Source organism: Moschus berezovskii, chromosome X (genome assembly GCF_049115385.1).
Source record: "Moschus berezovskii isolate FMDL1 chromosome X, NW_MosBer_1.0, whole genome shotgun sequence".
Lineage (NCBI taxonomy): Eukaryota > Metazoa > Chordata > Mammalia > Artiodactyla > Moschidae > Moschus > Moschus berezovskii.
In genome coordinates, this window is record NC_142488.1 from 128,753,384 (window position 1) to 128,781,292 (window position 27,909).

A 27,909-nucleotide genomic window follows, 5' to 3' on the forward strand; every position below is an offset into this window, starting at 1 on the left:
AAGAAGAACTGAAGAGCCTCTTGATGAAAGTGAAAGAGGAGAGTGAAAAAGTTGGCTTAAAGCTCAATATTCAGGAAACTAAGATCATGGCATCTAGTCCCATCACTTATGGCAAATAGATGGGGAAACAGTGGCTGACTTTATTTCTTTGTCCTCCAAAATCACTGAAGATGCTGATTGTAGCCATGAAATTAAAAGACGTTTACTCCTTGGAAGGAAAGTTATGACCAACCTAGACAGCATATTAAAAAGCAGAGACATAACTTTGTCAGCAAATGTCCGTTTAGTCAAGGCTATGGTTTTTCCAGTGGTCATGTATGGATGTGAGAGTTGGACTATAAAGAAAGATGAGCACCAAAGAATTGATGCTTTTGAACTGTGGTGTTGGAGAAGACTCTTGAGAGTCCCTTGGACTGCAAGGAGATCCAACCAGTCCATCCTAAAGGAGATCAGTCCTGGGTGTTCATTGGAAGGACTGATGTTGAAGCTGAAACTCCAATACTTTGACCACCTGATGCGAAGAGCTGACTGATTTGAAAAGACCCTGATGCTGGGAAAGATTGCAGGCAGGAGGAGAAGGGGACGACAGAGGTTGAGATGGTTGGATGGCATCACCGACTCAATGGACATGAGTTTGGGTAAACTCCGGGAGTTGGTGATGGACAGGGAGGCCTGGCGTGCTGCAGTTCATGGGATCTCAAAGAGCCGGACATGACTGAGCAACTGAACTGAACTGAAACATATACACATAATAAATATTTCATGTACATAAACATATATATATATATATATAGTATGTACTCTTTTGTGTCTGGGTTCTACATTCAACACAGTATCTATGAAATCCATCCATGTGATTATGTGTTTCAGTAGTTTGAATTTTTGTTTTTGTTTTGCTGAATGCATGAAGATATCATGGTTTGTTTATCCATTTTTCTGTTAGTGAATACCTGAGCTATTTCCAGTTTGGAATTTTATGAATAAAAGGGATGTAACCACTCTAGTGCACATTGTGTGTGTGTGTGTGTGTAAATATAATTTTATTTTTCTTGAATAAATATCCAGAAGAATGGCTGGATCATCAAGTAGGTGTATATTAGTTAGTTTCATAAGAAACTGTTGGACTTTTTCCCATAGTGGTTGTAACTATTTCCCACATCACCAGCTATGTAGGAGAGTTCTAGTTGCTCTACATCCTCACCCACATTAAGTATTATCAACCATTCTGGATGGCATGTCAGTGTTATATTCTGATCCAGTCATTACGATAACCTAACATGTACATTTCTAGGTTGAGGACGGATCAGGGCCCAGTGGATACCAATGACACCCAATGTCTATGGTGTCACAAAGGCTACTCCCTGACCAGTAAGCGGCTGGAGTACTGGGGACAGAGTTGGCAGGAACGAGCACTGGTGACTGGTGTCTTGAAAAGCTCAGGCCAGCTAAACAATTAAGCTAGGTCAATAGAGCAAAACATCATGTCTGGAAATAGAAGCTATCACAGCTCCGATGGGCTTAGGAAGCATACACTCCCCTGTACCATGAGAACCAAGCTGCAGTTCTCCAAGAGCCATGTGGATCACCTCCTCCAGGAAAACCAGGCTGCCCAGAACCAGAACTCGGCCACCCAGATTTTCCTCTCTGCCATTCTCAAGTACGTGTCTTCCAACGTTCTGAAGCTGGTGAGCAATGAGACCCAGAGCAACTGCAGGATTCACAGGGCAATGGACAACCACCCGCAGACCCATCACATCTTTGACAATGATGCCAAATCTCAGGTTCATGAAATGTTCTGATGCGGGAAAGACTGCTGATACCTGAGTCCCAGAATCTGGAGAGAGTCTACACTGGCTTATTCATTGCCAAAATCGCCCATGGCCCAAGAAGCCCTGTGCTGTTAACACTTGCACGTGTTTTATATTAAAGGACTTAAATATATGGGTGTGCTTCTGGCTCCTCTCAGTTGTAATCTGTTGAGTTGAAGGTGTCTGTGAGGCATCCAAGAGAAGATGAGTCCACAGAGAGCTGGAGGGATAGAGGAAGTGGTCAGTGTCGGGGGGCTTGAAACGGATTACAGAGGAGTGGTTTCTCATGATAACTTTGTGGGGATTGCCCTGGTGGGGTAGGGTAAGTACCAGGGGTTGAGTTGGGGGAGGGGGGAAAGAGGAATTCCTCATTGGCTCTGAAGAAGTAAGGGTTTGAGACCAGAAAGTTGGCTGGGGGCATTCTAGGCATGTTGACTTCCCAGAGTGATGGTGGTAGCTGAGGTGGAGCTGAACATGATGACTGGGCAGGGGTACAGAAAATGTTGGTCGCTCAGTCATGTGTGACTCTGTGACCCTATAGACTGTAGCCCTCGAGGTTCTTCTGTCCGTGGAATTCTCCAGGCAAGAATACTGGAGTGGGTAGCCATGTTCTTCTCCAGGGGATCTTCCTGACCCAGGGTTGGAACCCAGGTCTCCTGCCTTGCAGGCAGATTCTTTGCCATCTGAGCCACCAGGGAAGCTTCATTCAGAAAGGGGAATGTCTACAGATCAGAAGGAGATATCAGTGGGGATGGGAAGGAGAGGGCTGCACAGCAATTGGCATGAACTTAATGGAGCAGAGAGTTTTACAGGAAGAGTGAGGTGGGATAGAAGAAAGATTAAACAGGTATACAGTGGAAATTATGGTCATGTTGATTTCATTTATTATCTATACCCGGCCTCATTTCCCAAAGTAGACTTGAAGCAGGGATTATTAGTTACATAGTGCCATGATGCTTCCTATAGAATGTGTCCTTTTATCCTCTCTTACGAAAACATAAATAGGAATATTACATATAAGCCACTCTCTCTGGCCTTAAGGCAGACAATTTAAGCAGCTCCTAATGATTATTAAATATTAATGAAATAATTTATTTCTTTTTTCAAACTTCTTGTGTGCTGCGCTACTTATGGGATCTTAGTTCCCCAACCATAGATTGAACTCGAGCCCTGACAGTTAAAGTGCCGAGTCCTAACCACTAGATTGCCAGGGAATTCCCCATGAATTGATTTGTTAATGTGTTTCATTTTAAATACAATTATCAATCTCATTTTCAATGAAACACCAATGAATCTAATGATCATATGTTTTATAGGGCACTGTAAAATTTTAAGTAGTTGAATAAAGCTTTTAAAAGTATAAATATATTCCATGCATAAATTCTGTTCCAAGTGATGAACTAAAAAAAAAAAATGCATAGGGAGATGGAGGGTGGAAGGATTGTGAGTTTGAGGTAAGCAGATACAAATTATTAAATAGTGAATGGATAAGCAACAAGGTCCTATTCTATAGCACAGGGAACTGTGTTCAATATCCTGTGATAAACCATAATGGAAAAGAAAATGAAAAATAATTTATATATATATATATATATATATATATATGATCCAAGTCATGCTTATGGAGAAATTTTGCAACCACTTCTGTACCAAATGTGAAGGACACTCCTCTGTCATTTTCACCCCAGCTTAAGACAACTTTATCGGTGTCAGACCACAAAAGATCACAAAGAAAACCTTGATCTGGTATATCAGTTGTTTGCATAATTTGCCGAATCCACTCTGTAGATTGATGATCTGGTGATATACCTCCATGACAGCAGAATATTTTCTCATCCACGATGGCTGCTATCGGTAAACAGTTAAAGCAGTCTGCAAAAGTTTTCCATAGTTTAATGTTATATCTTTTTTTATAATCATCATAAAATCCATAAATTCTATTGATGCTGGCACATTCATGGTTTCCTCTAAGAAGAAAAAGTTCTCGGGATATTTGATTTTGTAAGCCAACAAGAGGCAGATAGTCTCCAGTGATTGTTTTCCATATATATATGTAAAACTGAACATATATATACAACTGAATCGCTTTGCTGTGCAGCAGAAATTAACACATTATAAATCAACTATACTGAAATTTAAAAAAGAAAAGAAAACACAGTTCTTATAGATACATTCACGCACTGTATTAAGTTCAAAACAGTTGTCATGGTGTCACATTACATATAGTGGAAATCTGAGATTAATTTTTATGAACTATAATTATTCACCCTCCTTTGTGAGCGTCAACACTTGAGATTTTTGCTTGTCCATTGGATGCTCAAAGACCACCCTCTGCTGTCTCTTTTCATAGAGGACTGGTAAGAGGCCATCCAGATAATCATAACAACAGAATTAGATGGACTGAGTTCAAGACAGCAGTTCACCACTGACAGGCTGTGTGATCTTAGACATTCATTTATTTCCTCTGAACATCAGTTTCTCATCTGTAAAATGGGAATAATGAGTTCTTCTATCTGCGGGCTTTCACAAGACTTAAGACAATTTTTGCCTGGAAACTGCAGTTTAGCACAGTGCCCAGCACAGAGTACTCTTCATGAGTACATTCAGCTTGTTCCATAAATACCACCTGCTTAGGCATGCTTCCCTAAGAAGCAGCTAGATCTGGTTCTTACATGATACCTGCCTGGATGCTACGGCCACTGGCTCTGAAAACCATACCATGCTAAACCTTTTAGAGAGATGAAAGAGTGCCTTGAAGATGTCAGAGTTACAACAGAGAACTAGACAGTCTAGACACAGATTTCCTCTTGGTTGCCCACTGCCTGGTGACCTACTTCCTCTCTGCTTTCCACCATTTGTACAGCAGAAGGCCCCACCTTGGCTTTTGCCTGTTACACGTACCCTGAGAATAAGAGTATTGGGGCTGATTTTACAGCTCTTTGCAGTATGTCCTTGTTATAGATCCAAGAAATCTTTCTTGCCACATGATTTCATTGTCCAAACGTTCACACTACAAACTTGTGATTTGTTACAGAGACCCATGAAGCTTTCCTAGCATCAGCCAAGCCCAACTCTTCCTCTGCTCTTCGTTGCAATTGACAAACAGCCCTGTCCCCAATAACTGCCTATGGAGATTCACCTTTAAGATTACTACCACCACCCCACCCAAAAATTAAGTATCTGTTTGTCCAGGGCATTGGTTTCTCATATTACATTGTCCTTCAGCCTACAGAGAATGCCTCTATGGTGGGTTATGCCAGGGAATTAATTACTATACTAAGCAAGAGAGTTTCAGAAAAACATCTATTTCTGCTTTATTGACTATGCCAAAGCCTTTGACTGTGTCGATCACAATAAACTATGGAAAATTCTGAAAGAGGTGGGAATCCCAGACCACCTGACCTGCCTCTTGAGAAACCTGTATGCAGGTCAGGAAGCAACAGTTAGAACTGGACATGGAACAACAGACTGGTTCCAAATAGGAAAAGGTGTACGTCAAGGTTGTATATTGTCACCTTGCTTATTTAACTTATATGCAGAGTACATCATGAGGAACGCTGGGCTAGAAGAAGCACAAGCTGGAATCAAGATTGCCGGGAGAAATATCAATAAGCTCAGATATGCAGATGACACCACCCTTATGGCAGAAAGTGAAGAGGAACTCAAAAACCTCTTGATGAAAGTGAAAGAGGAGAGTGAAAAGGTTAGCTTGAAGCTCAACATTCAGAAAACAAAGATCATGGCATCTGGTCCCATCACTTCATGGGAAATAGATGGAAAAACAGTGGAAACGGTGTCAGATTTTATTTTTGGGGGCTCCAAAATCACTGCAGATGCTGATTGCAGCCATGAAATTAAAAGACGCTTGCTCCTTGGAAGGAAAGTTATGACCAACCTTGATAGTATATTAAAAAGCAGAGACATTACTTTGCCAACCAAGGTCCGTCTAGTCAAGGCAATGGTTTTTCCCATGGTCATGTATGGATGTGAGAGTTGGACTGTGAAGAAAGCTGATTGCCGAAGAATCGATGCTTTTGAACTGTGGTGTTGGAGAAGACTCTTGAGAATCCCTTATACTGCAAGGAGATCCAACCAGTCCATTCTAAAGGAGATCGATCCTGGGTGTTCATTGGAGGGACTGATGCTAAAGCTGAAACTGCAATACTTTGGCCACCTCATGCGGCGAGTTGACTCACTGGAAAAGACTCTGATGCTGGGAAAGGTTGGGGGCGGGAGGAGAAGGGGATGACAGAGAATGAGATGGCTGGATGGCATCACCGACTCTGTGGACATGAGTTTGAGTGTACTCCGGGAGTTGGTGAGGGACAGGGAGGCCTGGCGTGCTGTGATTCATGGGGTCGCGGAGAGTCGGACACGACTGAGCGACTGAACTGAACTGAACTGAAGATCCAATACTTTGGCCACCTCATGTGAAAAGTTGACTCACTGGAAAAGACTCTGATGCTGGGAGGGATTGGGGGCAGGAGGAGAAGGGGACGACAGAGAATGAGATGGCTGGATGGCATCACCGACTCGATGGATATGAGTTTGTGTGAACTCCGGGAGTTGGTTATGGACAGGGAGGCCTGGCGTGCTATGATTCATGGGGTCGCAAAGAGTCGGACACGACTGAGCAACTGAACTGAACTGAAGATCATAGCATATTGGCTAAATAGTTGTTCTGTGCTGTGCTGTGCTTAGTCACTCAGTCGTGTCCAAAGTTTTAAAAACTGCTTTTTGAACCTATAGTTTTTGTTTGTAGCACAAAACATAATCTCCTGGATACTTCACTGAGCAGCACAACAAAGGATATTAATAGTCTCAAGAAGCCATAGCAGGTGAGTAAACCATGCCAGGGTTAGCAACTCCCTGTGCCCGGGTCATCAGGCCTTCTAGTCCATGCAGTGGCACAGAAGTAGGGGTCGGTTATGACTCTTGGGAGGAGGCAGGCTTCTGAGGTCTTTCGAACATGCTTTGATTTCTGCAGTGAAGTTTGGAGGCTGAGCATGTAAGAGCTCAGGTTAGAAAGCCCTTTCGGGAGTCACATAGGTGAGAGAGAATCAGAGAAATACTCCCATGCCTTTAAGGAATTATACCTCAGGTATGCTTGCAGTTTTTACAGGAAACCTGGGGACTATGATAAACATAGTACCCAGCTTATCTCTTGCCTCTTCATTTTCTTAATGGTATCTTGTGAAGAGGAGAAATTTTTAATTTTTATGAAATATAATTTTTCAACATTTAATCTTTATTTTCTGTTATTACATATGAATTACATGGACTATTTTTACCTTCTGCTGCTGCTGCTAAGTCACTTCTGTCATGTCCGACTCTGTGTGACCCCGTAGACGGAAGCCCACCAGGCTCCCCCATCCCTGGGATTCTCCAGGCAAGAACACTGGAGTGGGTTGCCATTACCCTCTCCAATGTGTAAAAGTGAAAAGTGAAAGTGAAGTCGCTCAGTCGTGTCCGACCCATAGCAACCCCACGGACTGCAGCCCACCAGGCTCCTCCATCCATGGGATTTTCCAGGCAAGAGTACTGGAATGGCTTGCCATTGCCTTCTCCGATTTTTACCTTCTAGGCTAGGATAATTCCACTCAGTCAAAATGTATTTTCTATTTTACATATTAGATACAGTTGCTAATGTTTGATACAAATTTTTGAATTTGTCCTCCTGGTAGAATACCTTTAACAAGTTTTGGTATCAGGGTTATTCTATTTTCTGAAAGACTTTGTATAAAATTGTTCTTATTTCTTTTTGATATGTTCAATAGAATTTACCAGTGAGATAATCTGAGACAGGGATTTTGTTTGTGTAGATGTTTCTAATAAGTTCAATTATTTTGACAGGTATAAGGCATTCAGATTTTCTATTTCATCTTGTATCAGTTTTGATTGTTTTGTTTTTCAAGTGCATTTTTTCTCACTTGTCTAATGTACTGGCATAACATTTCCCTGTTGACATCTGCAGAACCTATAGGGATAACTGCCCCTTCATTCCTAGTACTGGTTATTTGATTTAATTCTGTTTTTTTAAAGTCAGTTTTGCTAGGGTTTCATCAATTTTATTAACTTCTTCAAAAACTAGCATTTGACTTAGTAAGCTTTTTGTGTTGTTTTTAAATTTTTTTATTTCATGATGTCTGCTCTTTATAATTTCTTTTCATTCTACTAACTGGATTCAGTTTGGTATTGTTTTTCTAAGATCATAAGATATAAATGTAACAATTATTTTTTCTCATTCTTTCTCTGTAATATGAACATTTATTATAAATTTCCTTCCAAGCATGCTTTAGTTGCCAATCACAAACTTTGTTGTTTTGTATTTTCATTTTCTTTCCATTTGAAATATTATCTACCTTTTGATTTCTTATTTGTACTATGAATTATTTACAAATATGTTGCTTTATTTCCAAATAATTAGGGCTCTTCTAGTTTTAGTATTTCAATGTATATCTAATTTCACTGTAATCAGAAAAATAAACTTACAAAACAAACTTCTGAAATTTATTGAAATTTGATTGATGTCCTTGTATATGTCTATCTTAGTACACATTTCATATGTATTTAAAAAGAATGTATACTCTGCAATTGTTTGATGTTACATTTTATAAATGCCAATTAGGTTGATGTGGTTGATAGCATTTTACAAATCTTCTATATGTTTAGTTATTTTTCATCTAGTTCTATCAATTATTGAGACAGGGTATTTATCTCTGATTATGTTAGGGGGTTTATCTTCTTCTCTAATATAGTCAAATTTGTTTTAATGACATTTTGGCTGTATTTTAGGCATATGCAGAGTTAGAATTATTATTTCCTCCTGAGGTATTGTCTATTATCATTAAGAAATGCCCACCTTTCTCACTAATAAAACTGTTTGTCTTGAACTGTATTGATATAATCAATCCCAATTTCTTATAGCATTATTTATATATTGTTTTCCATCTTTTAACTTTCAGTCTACTTGTGAATATCCATTTAAAATTCATCTTTTGTAGACAGCATATGTTGTTTTGTTTGTCTGTTTAACTATATTTTTTACATTCCCCCCACAGCTTTATTGAGATATTATTTTTTACATTCCCCCCACAGCTTTTTTGAGATATTACTGACACATAACATATGTGAGTTCAAGGTTTACAATGTGATGACTTGATACACATATATATTGCAAGATGCTACAATAAGGTTAACACCTCCATCCCCTCATATAATTGCACACTTATTTTCTGTGGAGAGAATACTTACAATCTACTCTCAGCAATTCTCAAGTATATAATAATACAGTATTTCTAATTATAGTCACCATTCTGTATATCAGATCACCAGAACTATTCATATTTTATTTAGTTGAGGGTTTGTACCCTTTGACCAACATCTGCCCATTTGCCCTACCCTCCAGCTCCTGCAACCACCACTCTATTCTCTATAAGTTCAGCATTTTAGATTCTGCATATAAGTAAGACTATACAGTATTTTTCTTTCTTTGTCTTATTTCACTTAGCATAATGCCCTCAAGGTCCATCGTGTTGTCACAAATAGCAGGATTTCCTTCTTTTTCATGGTTGAATAATATCCTTGTGTGTATGTGTATGTGTGTCTCACATTTTGTATATCTCACACTCTACTTATCCATTCATCCATCAAGGGACATTTAGGTTGTGTGTAAGTTTTGGCTATTGTGAATAATATTGCAATGAACGTAGGGGTATGGATATCTTTTTCAGATAGTGTTTTAATTTCCTTAAGATGTACACCTAGAAGTGGGATTGCTGGATCATATGGTGTTTTTATTTTTAGTTTTTTTGAGGAATCTCCATACTGTTTCCCATAGTGGCTGTGAAAATTTACATTTCCACCAACAGTGTTGAAGGAACCCTTCACATCCACAGCTTCATCAGCACTTACATTTTGCCTTTTGTCAATAGCCACTTGAATGGGTATGAGGTCATACCTCATTATTGTGTTGATTTTCATTTCCCTGAAGATTAGTGATGTTGAACAACTTTTCACATACTCATCAGTCATTTGTACATTTTCTGAGTCCTTTGCCCATTTAAAATCTGATTCATTGGGGGTTTTTTGTTTCTGTTATTGAGTTGTATGAGCTCCTTCCATATTTTGGATATTAACCCCTTATCAAATAGATGGTTTGCAAATGTTTTTCTCCCATTCCATAGGTTGCCTTTTCATTTTGCTAATTGCTTCTTTTTTTTTTCCCAGAAGCTCTTTAGTTTGATGTCATCCCACTTGTTCATTTTTGCATTTGTTGCTTGCACTTTTGGTGTCATATAAAAAATGTCATTGCCAAGACCAATGTCAAGGAGCCTTTAAACCTTCTTGGAGTGTCCTTGACTCAAGATCTAATATATCTTCTCTACCATGGTGCTATCTTCCTGTCAACTCTAACCAATGTCTTTTGTGTGATAAAGTTTTTCACTCTGGCTGGTGAGAACACAGAATATTCCCATCCCTATGGGAGCTTTGAAAATTGTCCAGTCTAGTGCTTTACGCGATTCTATTTCCTGTGCCTGGTAGTTTCCTCTCATGCATGCACAGGAATAATAAGCTGATAGCTCAAGGGAACACCTTTACAGATCTCTGGAGTTCTCTCTCTGCAGCTTTCTCCTCTCTGCTACTCTATCCCGTGATTACCAGCTGCACTGACCTCCCTGAATCTTGTTCTTTAGCTTTTCAATTCAGCAACACCACAAGGCTGTGTTTGGCTCCCCCTTCCCTCTGCATTGTAGCTTAGAAACACCTCCCAGCCATACGTTGGAGCAATTTGAGGGATCGCCTCATTTATTTCTTTTCTCCTTATGATAATAGTCATATGCTTCCTGTTGTCCAGCCTGAAAAGCTGATTCGTTTATTTTATCCAGTTTTCTAGTTGCTTAAGCCAGGAAAGTAAATCTCATCCTGATCACTCTACCATGGATGACTGTAGAACTCTGTGACAAATTTCATGGCTTCATGTTTCATGTTGATCTTTTAAAGCTTTTCTTTTATTTCTTTAAATATAGCAAGCATAGCTCTTTTATAGTTGATTACAGATTGTTCCAATTTCTCAGGTCTTTGTTGATTATGATTTTCCTACTGTTGCATAACAAATTGCTACAAATTTAGTCATTTAATTCCACAACCAATTACTAGCCCACAGTTCTGCCTGTCAGAAATTCAGGCAGAATTCTTTGCTTGGGGTTTCACAAAGCTAAAATCAAGGGTTTGGGCAAGCTGCATTCTCATCTGCAGCTGAGAGTCTTCTTCCAACTTGACATTGTTGTGGCAGAATTACATTTCTTGCCATTGTATAGGACTGAGTTGGCTCTTTCAGTGTTTACTATTAGCTAGGGGGCACACTTGTTCCCAGATACTGTGCATTCCTGGCCATGTGGCTTTCTTCACCTTCAAAGCCAGCAACAGAGATTTTCCCTGTGCCAAATCCCGCTCATGCATGCTTCAAATCCTTTCAATAGAAACAGTCCAATAAATTGTCCTCTGTGGGTCTGATTAAGTCAGGCCCACAGAGGATAATCTCCTTATCTTAAAGTCAACTGATTTAAGACCTTAATTATATCTGCAAAATCCCTCTACAGCAGCACCTAGATTAATGTTTGATTGAATAGCTGGGGACAGAATTTGGGGGACCTCTAAGGAGCTATGTTCTTAGAATTTTGCCTATCACATTTGATATGTTTCTATTGCCTATGGTTTCTGTTGATTCTTGTTCTTGGTGTCCTGTTTCCTTATGTATCTAGTTACAGTTGCCTGTTTTCTCAATATTTGATAAGAAACTTTATTAGCAGGAATTACATGAAGCCTAGAATGATAGCTTTTTTTTACGGAAGAATTTTTGTTTGCTTACAGCAGGAGCCTGTGGGCACTGCTATTGCAGGAACATCTTAATAGATACTTAAGGTTTGTCCAGACCACCCAGGACCGTTTATGGTCTAATTTACTTCTAATTCACCTTCACCCCAAGAATTAGAGTGGGTGGTAATTTATTCAATCTTTCCCCCTAGGAGGATCCTGAGATTTGATCATCCTCCTCCTCATCCCATAGGCCTGGGGTGGCTCAGATGGTAAATAATCTGCCTGCAATGTAGGAGACCTGAGTTAAATCCCTGGGTCAGGAAGATCCCTTGGAGAAGGAAATGGCAGCCTGCTCCAGCACTCTTGCCTGGAGAATCCCATGTACAGAGGAGCCTGGTGGACTACTGTCAACAGGGTTGCAAAGAGTCGGACATGACTCTTTGACTTTCTTTCTCTTCATCCCAGGATGATACCCAAAATGTAGATCAATTTCGAGGCTGTTTCTTTCAGAGTGGAAAATATGCTAGAGCCAAAGTCACTTTGAATGTCGGGATTCCCTCTTCATTCTCCTCTTCTCTTAGAATTAGGATTTTTCTCTAGTTCTTTTGTGCTTTATTAATATGACTTCTATATTGCATCTGACTTTTTAGATGTACTCTATAGATTATTCTGATTGTCTATCTGCCAATTTTAGAAGTGGATGCCATCTCCATTTTTTCCTAGTTCTACTGTTATTTTTAAGAAGGTCGATGCCATTTTGATTCCTGTTCTCTAATATGTGACCAGTTTTTTTTTTTTTCTCCATGGAACATTTAGCATCCAATCTTTAGCTATGATTTTGCATAATTTCATGATGATGTACCTAGTATGGATAATTTTTCCAATTTATTGTGCTGAACACTTAATGGGTTCTTTGATCTAGAAACGCATATCCTTCAGTTCCAGGAAGTTGTGTCATACACTTTATAATTTCCTTGTCTATGGCTTCACTATTCTTTCTTTCTAAAGCTTTAGTTAGTTGGATGTTTGACTTCTTGTAATGATTGTCTATTTTTTTTGCTTTTATTCCCTTGTATTCCCTTTTCCCCTTTTTCTTCTATTTCACTGAGATTTGCTCAAATTTATCTTCCAATCTTTCATTAAATTTTCACATCAGCAATTACATATTTAATTTCCAGGAGCTCTACCTTGTTTTCAGAATATTCCTTTAAAATAGCATCCTGTTCATGTTCAGTGATGGGATTTTCTCTGATTGTCAGAGGATATAAATTACAGTGTCATTTAAAGGTTTTTTTTTAATTAATTTAATTAATTTATTTTACTTTATAATATTGTATCAGTTTTGCCATACATTGACTTAAATCCGGCATGAGTGTACATGTGTTCCCCATCCTGAATTCCCCTTCCACCTCCCTCCCCATCCCATCCCTCTGGGTCATCTCTATTTTCTCCAAGTTCTTTACTTTTGTTCATTTTGAACTCTACTGTTAATATTAGTGCTTAGTCATTCAGTCGTGTCCAACTTTTTGCAACCCCATGGACTCCTCACCAGAGCTCGCCAGGCTCCTCTGTCCATGGGGATTCTCCAGGCAAGAATACTGGAATGACTTGCCATACCCTCCTCCAGCGGATCTTCCCGACCCAGGGATCAAACTCAGTTCTCCCACACTGCAGGTGGATTCTTTACCATCTGAGCCACCAGGTGGCCAAAGAATATTGAAGTGGGTAGCCTATCCCTTCTCCAGGGTAACTTCCCAACCCAGGAATCGGTTAATATTACAGTCTTTGCTTAAATATGTGTGGTTATTTGCTATCCATTCACATTTATTAGTGAGTTACTAAAAGTCTCACTGGAATTTCTATATTTGGGAAATAAGATTTTCTGTATGTGAAATACATCATAAATCAGGAACCTCTTTCAGTGGGAGACAGCTAAATGTACACGTGTGCATGTGTGTGTGTGTGTGTGTGTGTGTTTTGTTTAGGACCAGTTTTCACAGAGAAGATTTCTCTCATCTCTTATCTTTAGGGCCCCTGTTTTGGGAGCGAACAGAGAAAATAGGGTTGTGGGCTGTCAGTGTTCAATATGAAAACTTGCAACCAATTCCCTTATTTTCAGTATAGAACTTTACTTGAGACCTCAGTTCAGTCTGGTATCCTCCAGTCCAAAATTGCTCCTGTCCTTTCACTCTTTCGTCTTTTCTCTATACATATGTTTCATTCTTATAGTGACAAAGTGACTTTCTCTGAAATCCTTTAGATTTCCCTCTTCCATATCAGTTATTTTCGTGAGGCTGTGGCAATATCATGCCAGCATTCTAAGTGCCTTCTTCAATCATGTAAGCGATCCAGTGTCTCAGTGTTTCAAATTCAAGTTCTTAGGGAAAAAAATCAAACTAACCCAACTTAGATCAAGGATTCCATTTTGGTCATATCAGGTTGAAGGGAGGAAAGCAAGTCATACACAGCTTATAGGAGCATTTTAAAACTTCTATATAGCAGAAAAACATCAAAAACAAAATTAAAAAGCGAACTACAAAATGAAAAAAAATTTGCAATCCATATAACAGACAAAGGGTTAATAGACACACAGAAGAAGAGACAATACATACTAAGAGAACTAAAATAAACACCTGGTAGCAGAAAAACGGGCAAAAGGTATGCAATTACCGTTCACACTAGTGACTAATAAATATACAGGGAAACATTCAACACCAAATAGTAATGAAACAAAAAATATTTAAACAGAAAAGTTTTCACCTAGGAGATAAAAAGAGATAATGATATTCAGGATTAGTGGTAACGCATGAAACCAGGCACCCTCAGACACTGCTGATAAATGGTATCATCTTTCTTGCAGCTGTTAGGCATTATACCTCAAAGGGTTTAAAAATAAGCATTCCTGGGGGAATTGAGAACTTGGTGTCCTAGGCTCTTAGTCAGAGCCTGGGGGTTGGCCACGGGGTGTTGGGGGGCGTGGGATGCTAACAATATGCAGCTGAGGGTCAATGTGGGATGAGGTCCCCAATCAACCAAGATGGAGCACCATTGCCAAGACTCTCAGTGGGCCTTAGATCACCTTTTCTTTGGCTGAGAGTACTCCTGGGGGAGTCTGAGGACCCCACAACCAAGGCCTTGCCCTTAGGATCTGCAAAGCCAAAGGTCCCTTTGACTGCGTTTATCATCAAGATGGGCACTTCACCTGGATTATCACATTTAATCTTCACAGATTCATGGAGTGAGTGCTACTAGTTCACTGGACCTTACAAAAGATATCACTATTACTTTTGAAAATCAACAAGAGATAATAAATTTGCGCAGATTAACTAGAAGCCCAGAACTAAAGGAAGAAAAAGAAGGGATAAAGAAACAATTCCAAAATGTAGAAGATGCTTGTGATGACATCAGGCTGGTGGATGACGGCCTAATGACACCTTATCCCATTGGCAATGCTTTCACCACTTTCAAGAAGAAACACCATAAATGTTAGAAGAAGCAAAGAAAAATTTGCAAGAGGAAAATGACATCTTAGAATACATAGTGGAATCAATTCAGCAAGTGTGAGCAGATTGGAAAGTTCAATTACATGCCAAAATTAGGAGCAACATAAACCTTAAAGCTGATGATTAAATGTTCTATACTTTTTTTTTTTGCCCATACCCATGGCTTGCAGGATCTTAGTTCCCCTACCAGGGATGGAACTCCAGCCCCCTGTAGTAGAAGCATGGAGTCCTAACCACTGAACTGCCAGAGAAGTCCCAGTATACTTTTAAAATTTTGTTTAATACAACTGAATATTGTTTAAAATGAAAAACTAAACATTTCTTTTGACCCAGAAATTCCACATCTAAAAACCACATCCTAAGAAATATGCTAAAGCTGAAACTCCAATACTTTGGCCACCTCATGCGACGAGTTGACTCATTGGAAAAGACTCTGATGCTGGGAAAGGTTGGGGGCGGGAGGAGAAGGGGACGACGGAGAATGAGATGGCTGGATGGCATCACCGACTCTGTGGACATGAGTTTGAGTGTACTCCGGGAGTTGGTGATGGACAGGGAGGCCTGGCGTGCTGTGATTCATGGGGTCGCGGAGAGTCGGACACGACTGAGCGACTGAACTGAACTGAACTGAACTGAAGAAATATATACATGGATATATATTAAAATCTACACATGTTCAACAGAATATTATTAACAACAGAGAAAAACAGCAAACATACTTAATGTCCAACAATGGAAGACTGGTTAAAAATATGTGGGGCACATGCATGGAAGGGAATAATGGAATATAATATATACATTATTATATATAATAATGGGGTATATCTTTTCCATATGTATATACATATTTATTAACATTCAGGTTCTAAACATATCTAACCACATAAATTATGTCATTTTAAATTTAAAAACAAATTACAAAATCTTATTTATCTACTATCTTCTTATTTTTGTAAGAATAAATAGAATAATACATAAAAATGAAAGGCTATCCATGGTTGGCGGAGAAGGCAATGGCAAGCCACTCCAGTACTATTGCCTAGAAAATCCCATGGATGGAGGAGTCTGGTGGGCTGCAGTCCGTGGGCTCGCTAAGGGTCGGACACGACTGAGCAACTTCACTTTCACTTTTCACTTTCACACATTGGAGAAGGAAATGGCAACCCACTCCAGTGTTCTTGCCTGGAGAATCCCAGGGAAGGGGGAGCCTGGTGGGCTTCCGTCTATGGGGTCACACAGAGTCGGACACGACTGAAGTGACTTAGCAGCAGCAGCAGCAGCAGCATCCATGGTTGGATGGCACACTGACTCGATGGACATGAGTTTGAGCAAGCTCCATGAGCTGATGGTGGACAGGGAAGCCTGGCGTGCTGAAGTCCATGGGGTTGCAAAGAGTTGGACACAACTGAGTGACTGAACTGATCTGATCCATTCTCAGTGGAGAAGGAAATGGTAACCCACTCCAGTATTCTTGCCTGGAAAACCCCATGGACAGAGGAGCCTAGCAAGCTACAGTCCATGGGGTCACAAGGAGTCAGACACGACTTAGCCACTGAACCATCCAGTCTCAAGCAAATAATAGATATCTCTGGATAGTGACATTAAGTTCAGTTCAGTCACTCAGTCATGTCCGACTCTTTGTGACCCCGTGAACCACAGCATGCCAGGCCTCGCTGTCCATCACCAACTCCTGGAGTCCACCCAAACTCATGTCCATTGAGTCGGTGATGCCATCCAGCCATATTATCCTGTCGTCCCCTTCTCCTTCTGCCTTCAATATTTCCCAACATCGGGGTCTTTTCAAATGAGTCAGCTCTCTGCATCAGGTGGCCAAAATATTCCCAACATCGGTCCTTCCAATGAACACCCAGGACTGATCTCCTTTAGAGTGGACTGATGGGATCTCCTTGCAGTCCAAGGGACTGTCAAGAGTCTTCTCCAACACCACAGTTCAAAAGCGTCAATTCTTGGGGCTCAGCTTTCTTCACAGTCCAGCTCTCACATGCATACATGACCACTGGAAAAACCATAGCCTTGACTAGACGGACCTTTGTTGACAAAGTAATGTCTTTGCTTTTTAATATGCTATCTAGGTTGGTCATAACTTTCCTTCCAAGAAGTAAGCGTCTTTTAATTTATTGCTTCATAGAGATCAGTAATTCCTCCCACTTCATCATCACTCTAGAGAGGTGGGCATGGATTCCTGACATATAAGGAAAATGGTCTCATTTTTGTATGTTTATCCCAGATCTCTGAAACAGAGGATCGGCAACTCGCCCCCAGAAAAAGAAGGAAGGAATGTGACAGGCAGGGAATGGGCTCTGTGTTGAGTCCTGCCCTCAAGGCCAGAGGTGCGAGCTTTGAGCCAAGGCCACAGAAGTGGAGTTCAAAACCAAGGTCACCTCCAAAGCTGACTAAGCCTCTTTGTACCCATTGCCAAAATCCCCCTGATCATTACTAACAAGCTTCCTGATTCCCAATTAGGCAAAGACATGCACTCTAATAAACACTTTATAGCACCCCAACCAATCACCTAACGCAAACATTCCAGCAGGAATTTTCCTTGTCTTGAAGCTATAAAGATTGGTTACTGACCCATGAAAGCTGTCAGCTTTCCCTGGTCTGTCAGGAGGTCGGCCCACTGCCTTCTCAGAGCCCATTTTATCTCTGCTCTTTGTTCTTAATAAACTCACACCTTTCTGAAATGCCCTTGTCTGGAAATTCTTTTCCAACCTGTGCTCAACATTTTCCAACCTGCCTCAACATTCTGGGAGCAACAGAGTCTGGTCATTTCTGAAGATCATCTCTGGAAGCTAAGGCTGCTTTGGCTCTGGATTTTTGAATCGTGACTCTGAGGTTTTTTCTGAAACATTGTTAGGAGTCCAAATGTTATAGAATATATAAGGCTGTAGAGTCAGTTCTGAGGCTTCCAATGCAGGAGACAGGAGACATGGGTTCAATCCCTGGGTCAGAAAGATCCCCTGGTAAAAGGAATGGCAACCTACTCCTGGATTCTTGCCTGGAGAATCCCATGGACCGAGGAGCTTGGCAGGCTACAGTCCATGGGGTCACACAGGGTCGGACACAACTGAAGTGACTTAGCAAGCACACACAGAATCAGTTCTGCCCTCTTGGTCTGCAGGAATCACCTTGTAGTTGTTACTATATTTTGGGTAAAATCACCCTTTAAGTTAGACTACACCTATATGGAAATTAAGGCAACTGTGTGAAAAAAATAACTGTACAGAGATCCCAGATTTGACATAGCATGTGTTGATAAAATCACTCTGACCATTGTTCCTTCATAATGAAATTACAAAGTCTTTTCACTATGAAATGAAAATATTTTCTTTCAAGCTTTATAATGTATGAAAAAATGTATCCCCACTGTATATTTTATATTGTGTTTATCTTGATGCTAGTGTGTTTTGTTTCTTGTTTTTGAAATTATATGAATACTTCTTTTTGCAGGGTTGTATAAAGACTGAAGATTCAAATAAGTTGTAAAATAAAATTTGAAAAGTTTTTCACAGAATATTATTTTTAAAATCCTGAATGAATGCTAAAATGTTTTGGCTATATAAAATTACTTATAATAAATTAAAACACCACTCCTTGTAAAGAACAAACAAGTGGACACTAAGGAGGGAAGGAGGGGGTGGGATGAATTAGAAGATTGAGATTGACATATGTACACTATCGATACTGTGTATAAAATAGATAACTAATGAGAACCTATTGTATAGCACAGGGAACTCTACTCAGTACTCTTTGGTGACCTAAATGGAAAGGAAATCTGAAAAACAGGGGATATATGTATATATACAGCTGATTCACTTTGCTGTACAGAAGAAATCAACACATTGTAAAGCAACTACACTCCAATAAAATTAATTTAAAAATAAAATTTAAGAAAACACCATTCTAAAAATGTTTGGCTAAAGTGGTAGTAAAATGGATAGATAGGATGTCTGGTTACATGTGGCTCTTATAGAGATTGGGAAGTGAATCATTCTTAGAAGGTCACTGAAATTTTCTCCCAATATAATTTTCTTGAACATGTCAAAATTTGGGGTTGACCAAAAAGTTAGCTCGGGTTTTTCCAAAAGATGCTATGGGAAAACCCTAATCATTTTTGGGGCCAACCCAAATAAACTTCTTTTGATTTACATATTTGCTTTTACTTTCAATACCTTATGTGTGTTATCCTTCAAATGTGACATTAAGTTATGCAGTTTTATGCTTGAAATGGAGCAAATAGAAAAATGTAAAAACCATCATTCAAAAATAATGATGTCACTCTAGAGAGGAGTTGTGATTCAGTTTTCTGTGTGTCTCTGAATTATTCTCACCCAAATTCACAAACCTGAAAAATCCTGAAAGGCAGTATCACATTCTTTTTTTTAGCTTGAAGAATGTCTGGATATTATCTAAACCTAATTCCAAATTTTACAGAAGAGAAAACTAAGATTTTCTAAGACTAAATATGTAACCTAGGATCATACACCAGAATCTTAAAATCACTCTTTCCAGTATTTTTATAAGACAATGAAATGTACAATACACAGCCTACAGAGGACACCACTGCAAAATCTCATGATGGCAAAATCCTGAGCTCATTTGTGGAGCAACTATTTTCTCTCTGTGAAGAAAGAAGAATCAGAGCATCTACTGCTTCTGCTATCCCTTAGCTCTAAATTGGGCTCAGAAATTTTCTCAAATGTCTATTTGGTAATTGCATAAAATCACAACCATTAGGAGTGAGTCACTATGCAGTTAAGCTAATTTTTATTGAGATTACTTTATGCTAATCAAGGCTAATGGGCTGACCATGAGCAAAGGTATCAGCTAATGTAAATACATGATTAAGTTATAAGAGTGGTGGTGCTTTTACTAATAAGCCAGTTTTTTTTAATGAAACAGACTCCCTGAACCCCTGCACTGCCGCTATAGACCTGTCAATCCTTCACACTCCCTAAGGCCTATTCTGCCTAAGCTTTGACGTTAGCTAGCAGAAACCAAAAATGATTTCGTAATTCTTTCACAAAAATCTTTCTGGCATTTAGTGTCTTGTTAGGCACCTAAGCAGCAGATAAACCTCAGCTTCATGGAATCCGACTGGCTCTGTCTCTAATGGAGATGAAACTAAAGAAAAAGATCATCTCTTTCTGACACCATCATGATTTTCTGCAAAATTATGTGAATACATTATTGTCATTCTGATATACACCCTTCTAGCGGTTTCCTTGTGGGCTTTTAGAGAATAATTACTAATAGACTTCCCTGGGAATGCACTGATTGTCTAATGATGACTCATTTTTCCATATAGTCTCTCCTATTCAGAAGGTGTTTATTGCCTCCAATTCTATAAGCACTGCCACCCCCATTTCCTTCCCCATCTCTCAGCCTAAAAATGGAGCTGAAAGAAAGCTAAAAGTGAAAGTCATTCACTGTAAAATTCTCCAGGCCAGAATACTGGAGTGGGTAGCCTTTCCCTTCTCCAGGGCATCTTCCCAACCCAGGGATCGAACCCTGGTCTCCCTCATTGCAGCAGATTCTTTACCAGCTGAGTCACAAGGGAAGCCCAGGAATACTGGAGTGGGTAGCCTCTTCTTCCTGGATCTTCCTGATCCTGGAATGGAACCAGGGTCTCCTGCATTGCAGGCAGGCAGATTCTTTACCAACTGAGCTATCAGTGAAGCCCCCTCCCCCCGCCAAAAAAAATGCAGCTGTGACTTCAAAGCAATACACAGTTCCATTTGATTTCATCTTGAATACACGCATACCTGAAATATTTAAGAGGCCAGTTTGGATTAATGAAAATTTGATATTTCTGAATGTTTAGATGAATAGCAATAAAAAAAATATTGTGTATAGAATGCCTTTATGCTTTCAAAAGAATTTCAAATCTATGGCTTCTCGTGATCTTAGAACAGCACTGAGAAGTTCATAGCACATGTATTAGCACCCTCATTTTCCATGTGAGGATCCAGAGGCTCAGAGAGGCTGCGTGATTTTCACCAGCTTATTCACTGACTTAAGTTTGGTAGCAGAGACTAGTATGGCCTTCCCCATATCCTCTGCTTTAGCTCCTATCTGAAATACCTAGATAGTAGAATTTGATGCACCTTTCCTGAGTTGCTTTGAAGATGTAAAATCCTCCCCATCTCCAACAAATGGAAGATGTTTAACTACTCAATGGCAATGAGCACACAGCCACAAGCCTCCTGGATCCTAAGGACTGATAATGTTAACTCCTGTGACCTCACCATCGGCCATTCAGAGACTGGCACACAAGCTAATAGCAGAGCCTGCAATCCCATCCCCTCACCTGGCTTTTAAAAGTGCTTTGCCAAAACCCTTCAGTGAGTTGGGGCTTTTTAGGGCATGAGCCACCTGTCTCCTTGCATGGGCCTGCAGTAAAACTTTCTCTGCTCCAAACTCTGATTTTTCAGTTTGTTTGGCCTCACTGTCCATCAGGCACATGAAAATGCGTTAACCCTAGCACCCACACACCTTCACTCCTACCTAAAGCCTACCTAAATGGCTTTTCTTCCATATGCAGCTAAAATGTTTCACTTTCTAGGCAATATCATTGATATTGGTATGAGGCAATTCGCACCAAGGAACTGAACGATACTCTTTAAATGAACTTTACGATAACCGATAACTAAATGAGTATTTCTAAAATGTTCAAAAAGAGTTAGCAAAAAGTTGTTATTGCAAAACTATTCCTGAGATATTTGGAATTCTAAATAGAAAATGCAAGAAGTCAGAGGATTCTAGGGAGAAGGAGAAAAAATAGTCCATCATTTTCTGATCAAAATTTGGCTTTTTTAAAATGACAGAGTGAGAGGAACCAGGTTATTATTCCAATTTAGCACACTGAAACAATTGTTTCTAGTGATCAGTAGAAATCCATGAAAGTTGAAGAAAAAGGCATTTTCGCTCTTTCATAAGACATTGTGTGTCCTGGTTATCAAGTCCAAGCTCACTCTGCTCACCACGCGATAGGACAATGAATCCGAGACAAGGTGTTGAGGCAAGGAAGAAACTTTAATCAGGGAGCCGGCAGACTGAGAAAATGGCAAGCTAGTGCCTCAAAATAACCATCTTATTGGGGTCTGGATGCCAGGTTGTTATCTCTGATCTGAGAGAGAGAAGCAATGAGGAACTAAAGTCAAAAGGCAGAACAGAGAGGGAGATGTAGTGGGGAAGTAAAGTGAAAGAGTCTTCAGTTTTGCAAAACATCTCCAAGGGAATGGCCAGCCTTCAGAAGGGGTGTGTGTGTTAATCTCTTCTTCTCACAGGTGGGCAAGGACAAACTATCTCTCCAGGAGCTGAACAAAGGCACTTTACAGTCAAGCAAGGGAGCAGGTCTGTCTAGTCATAGCAAGGACAAAGGTCTCTCTAGTCAAGGCTATGGTTTCTCCAGTAGTCATGCATGAATGTGAGAGTTGGACTATAAAGAAACTGAGTGCCAAAGAATTGATGCTTTTGGAGAAGACTCTTGAGAGTCCCTTGGACTGCAAGGAGATCCAGCGAGTCCATCCAAATGGAAATCAGTCCTGAATATTCATTGGAAGGACTGATGCTGAAACTCCAATACTTTGGCCACCTGATGTGCAGAGCTGACTCATTTGAAAAGACCCTGATGCTGGAAAAGATTGAAGGCAGGAGGAGAAGGGGACGGCAGAGGATAAGATGGCTGGATGGCATCACCGACTCGATGGACATGAGTTTGAGTGAACTCCGGGAGTTGGTGATGGACAGGGAGGCCTGGCGTGCTGCAATTCATGGGGTCACAAAGAGTCAGACACGACTGAGCGACTGAACTGAACTGAGGGGAGCAGGGTCCTCCAGACCATCCATTAAGTATGATTATAATAATAAAAGCAAGTCATAGAAACAGTTTCCAACATAGAGTCAGAATTGACTTTCTCCCTGCAACATCCTCTTTACTGTTCTCTCACTTAATTCCAAGTGTTGGACCTAGTGTGTTGGCTCTATTTAGAAGCTTTGCTTTTCTGATACTTGGAAGTCCAGGGAAACCCATTTTAATCACTGCCACTGGTTCTACCAAGCTTAGAACATCCTCCTTGTCTCATATTTATTGATCATATCTCTCATTCCTTACATTTATCATGCTACCTTTCAGTATGGGGGATAGTATGGTGTTCTTATTAGAAACAAGGATTTAGGGATCAGATCCCATGAGGTTTGATCTTATCCCTTACTGCCCTCACCAGTTTCTAGCCACACGACCTTGGATTTCTTACTCAAGGTCAGTGATTCCTCCTCTTGTAACATAGTGTTCATGTACTGGGTTGGCCAAACTGTTTGTTCAGGTTTTTCTGTAACTACTATTGGCCAATGTGATTTTAATCCGCAGGTGATTGGATGAAGATCACACAGAAGGTTTATGGCTGAGACAATCAGAGATGAGTGCTAAAAATGACTCAAATTGATCATTAAGCCAGACTGTTTACACTGAGAAAGGCTGTTTCACTTAACTTGGTTGCTATAGCTACCAAATTATAGATAGGTAGGTAGATGGAAAAATAGATAAATAGACATAGATATTGACAGACAAAATCTGCATTCCACTATGGCTAATTAATTATGCTACCATCCAAGTATAGAAGTTTCTCCCATATATATATATGTGTGTGTTTGTCACATAGTTTCTGCAGTTCATTCAACTTGAATTCTTCTGGGACCCTAACTAGGATATGTAGGTTGCAAGTAACCTGACTAAAAATGACTTAAAACAATAGGGATTTATTGTCTCACTTGATAGAACTCCATAGTTAGCCTTCTGCTGGGGTCTATAGTGCATGCAGGACTCTCAGTTGATTTCTCTGCAATTATTTTGGTTTCCCCCTCATGGTTGCAAGATAGCTACCACAGCTCAAACAATCACATTGTCAGAGGACCCGTCAAAAAGTGGGAAGAAGATACTTTCTCTTTTTGCACCCTCTGCTCTTCTTCAGAGAGGAAACCTTTCACAGAAGCACAGCATTCTCCCCTTGGAAGAATTCCTCTTACTTTTTTTAAAGACAAAATTGGATCACATGTTCACTGGAAACCAATCACTGGCAAAAGAGCAATGGGGTTACCATGCTTGGTTTAGATTGGAGCAGCTTTGGCATGTTGCTACTATCCTGAACAAAGTCAGAGTTCTGTTAGCAAGGTGGCAGGGGAGCACGGCTGTTGGATAGGTATTAACCAGCAGTGCCATGGAGATGCAGAGACTGGTATCTGGCAACAGATTTCTGCCTGATGTAACCTTACACAAAGATAAACCTTCCCTGTGACTTAATACTGAAAAGGAAAGCCCAAGAGATTTACTAAAAAGTGATGTTAGTTATGGACCACTACTTCGTGTTTTTTCTTTTCGATATAGAAGTGAAATTTGATATACAAAACCACATAGGCTGAAGCTAAATTTGGGAAGGAGGGTAATTTGGAGTATTAACAATTCATAGAACTTTTCATATTTGAAAGGAACATGAGAAAATATTTATATTTACATTTCAGAATCCTCTGTATAGTGTGTGTTTGCAATAGAACATCCATGTGGAATCATTGTTTCCCTCTTCTTGAAAGTGAAAGTGTTAGCCACTCAATTGTCTCTGATCCTTTGTGACCCCATGGACTGAAGCCCACTAGGCTCCTCTGTCCATGGGATTTTCCAGGAAAGAATGCTGGAGTGAGTTGCCATTCCCTTCTCCAGGGCATCACCATGATCCAGGGATCGAACCCAGGTCTCCAGCATTGCAGGCGGATTCTTTATGGTCTGAGCTACTGGGGCATCTTCACCCCTCTTCTTGAATCCTTTCAACGATGAGTGTCTCACAGCTTCCTGATGCACTCCAGTGCTCTTTTAAACAAGCTTATTAAACAGTTCAAGTCTATGCTGAGCCCCAAATCTATCTTCAACTATTCATCCTAGTATTTGAATGTAGGACCATACGGAACTGATCTAATCTCTCTTCTAAGTTCTAGACATCCTGACATTGCTCAGTCTGTCTTCCATGTAACAACCCTGCAAATATTTGAAGAAAGCTATTAGGTACTTTTTTATTGTGTACTTTTATGTCTTTTCTTCTTGAAGTTATTCATCCCCAGATCTCGCATAGTTTCATAGTCCATCACAATCCTGGTCCTTTGCTTATAGCTTTTGCTCATCTTTTTTTAATTTTTAATATGTATTTATTTATTTTAATTTTTGCTTCATTGGGTCTTAGTTGTGGGAGGCAGGACTCTCTAGTTGAGGTGCTCAGGCTCAGCACTTGCAGTACTCAGGCTTAGTTGCTCCACAGAATGTGGGATCTTAATTCCCCAACCAGGGATTGAATCCACCTGCATTGGAAAGTGTATGCTTAACCACTCAACCACCAGGAAGTCCCAGGCTTTGGTCATTTAAAGAGGGCAGCCAAAGAAGAATGGCAAATGCAGATACTAAATATCTATTAAGGGAGTCCAAGCAGGCACTACTTCTATATTTAAACTGTGGACTTAAATAGGTTTTTAGTATGTGTACATGCTCAGTCATTTCAGAAGTGTCTGACTCTTTGAGACCCGGGGGACTATAGCTAGCCAGGTTCCTCTGTCCATGGGATTCTCCAAGCAAGAATACTGGAGTGGGTTGCCATGCCCTCCTACAGGGGATCTTCCCAATCCAGGGATCGAACACTTGTCTCTTATGTCTCTCGCATTGGCAGGTGGATTCTGTACCACTGAGTCACTGGGGAAGCCCAGGTTTTTAGTATACCTAAGTCTTTTTTCTTTATGTGCAAATATTCAGTCTATCACCTATATCCTGTAAAGTGAAAGTCACTCAGTCGTGTCCAACTCTTTGTGACCCCATGGATTTTACAGTCCATGGAATTCTCCAGGCCAGAAAACTGGAGTGGGTAGCTTTTCCCTTCTCCAGGGGATCTTCCTAACCCAGGGATCGAACCCAGGTCTCCTGCATTGCAGGCAAATTCTTTTACCAGCTGAGCCACAAGGGAAGCCCATATCCTGTAAAGGCACTGTTTTTATTATTTATGAGAGTTTTAAGGGAGGAGTGTAATTTGAAGAAAGGATGTTAAATTGGTTCACTTAAATTCACATCAGATTGAGATTTTTCTTCTTAAAAATCTTAATACCTTTGGGACTTCCCTGGTGGCACAGTGGATAAAAATCCACCTGCCAATGAAGGGGACATGAGTTCGATGCCTGGTCCAGGAAGATGCTACAGGCTGCTGAGCAAATAAAGCCTGTGTGTCACAATTACCGAGCAGGCACACTAAAACCTGTGAGCCGCAACTACTGAAGCCCACACGCCTAGACTCCATACTCCACAACAAGAGAAGCCACTGAAATGAGAAGCCCATGCACTGTGACAAAGAGTAGCCCCTACTCTCTGTAACTAGAGAAAGTCCGGGAGCAGCAAGGAAGAGCTAGCATAGCCAAAATTAATTAATTAATTAAAAGAAAAAAACTTATGCCTTTTTAAGTGCAGCTGAGATGGGATAACTGTCGAAATTCTGTAAGAAAAGGGGCTTTCAGAATTTGCTGAGACTGGGGTTCTTAATCCCAACTGTATAGTATGATCTGGAAAGTGGAAAACAAAACAAATATCACAGACAAAAACCTCGATATTCAGGTCCACTCTAGATCAATTTAATCAGAACCTCTGGAGGTGGGCCTGGGCATCAGCATTTGGGGGAAAATTCCCCACATCATTCTTATGAATAGCCAGGATTGAAAATAATTGCCCTGTAATGACACAAGCCCAGAAGTTCTAGATGCATTAAGAAATGGTCCTCTAATTTTAAAATTATAGCCTAGTATCTTAGAAACAAGATAGTCTTCTCAGATTCAAATGTCTTTCCAAATATTTTATATATTTTGGACCAAGGTTAGAAACTCCTTGATTTTATTCATGTACAGTCGTTCTCCCTTATCCATGAGGGATACGTTCCAAGACCCCCAGTGCGGATGCCTGAAACCGCACATTGTGCTGAACTCTCTATATATTAATACTATGATTTTCCTATACTAATGGGGGGAGGGTAGCCAGACAAAGGGATGAATCACCGGCCAGGAGTGAGTGGACCACAGGAAGTTTCATCACACTGCTATATAGCACTCAATTTAAAAGTTATGAATTGTTTATTTCTTGGATTTTCCATTTAATATTTTTGGACCATGGTTGACTGTGAGTAACTGAAACCATGAAAAGAGAAGCCAAAGGTAGTGGGAAGGGTGGGATTTTGTAAATACGTAATCCCCTTTCCCCTCTAATATAACTACTAACATGTTTGTATTTTTTCTTACAGTTTTCCATGAATCTCTTTTTTATAGCTTGAATCATATTGATTTTAAGCCAAAATATTTTCAAGTACTATTATCTATTCTTTATACTTATGATTTTAATGAATGCATAATATCCTAATAAAAGGATGCATCATACTTTCTTTACCCATTTCCCTGTTGCCAGACATTTAGGATGGCTGTTTTAGGTATTGCTATATGGAGTACTTTCATCCATATAACATTTACTACATTTTGAAAAATTTCCTAAGCACAACTCCCAGAAGTGGAATTAATTAGTCAAAAGGTATAAATATTTTATTGCATATTTTATAATTGCTTTCCAAGAGAGCTCTAAAATTTTCAGTAAAATTTTCTACATATGATAATACTGGTTCTGCCACACTGAAGCCAACATTAGGACTCGCTGAATTTTTTACAACTTCTTTCTCAAATTGCCTTTCCTTGATCAT

General features: G+C 39.9%; 1 pseudogene; it reads left to right on the top strand.

Annotated features, from left to right (window-relative positions):
* Nucleotides 1-1,544: 1,544 nt before the first annotated feature.
* LOC148773457 (prefoldin subunit 4 pseudogene) lies at nt 1,545-15,257 on the top strand (annotated as a pseudogene).
* Nucleotides 15,258-27,909: the final 12,652 nt, after the last annotated feature.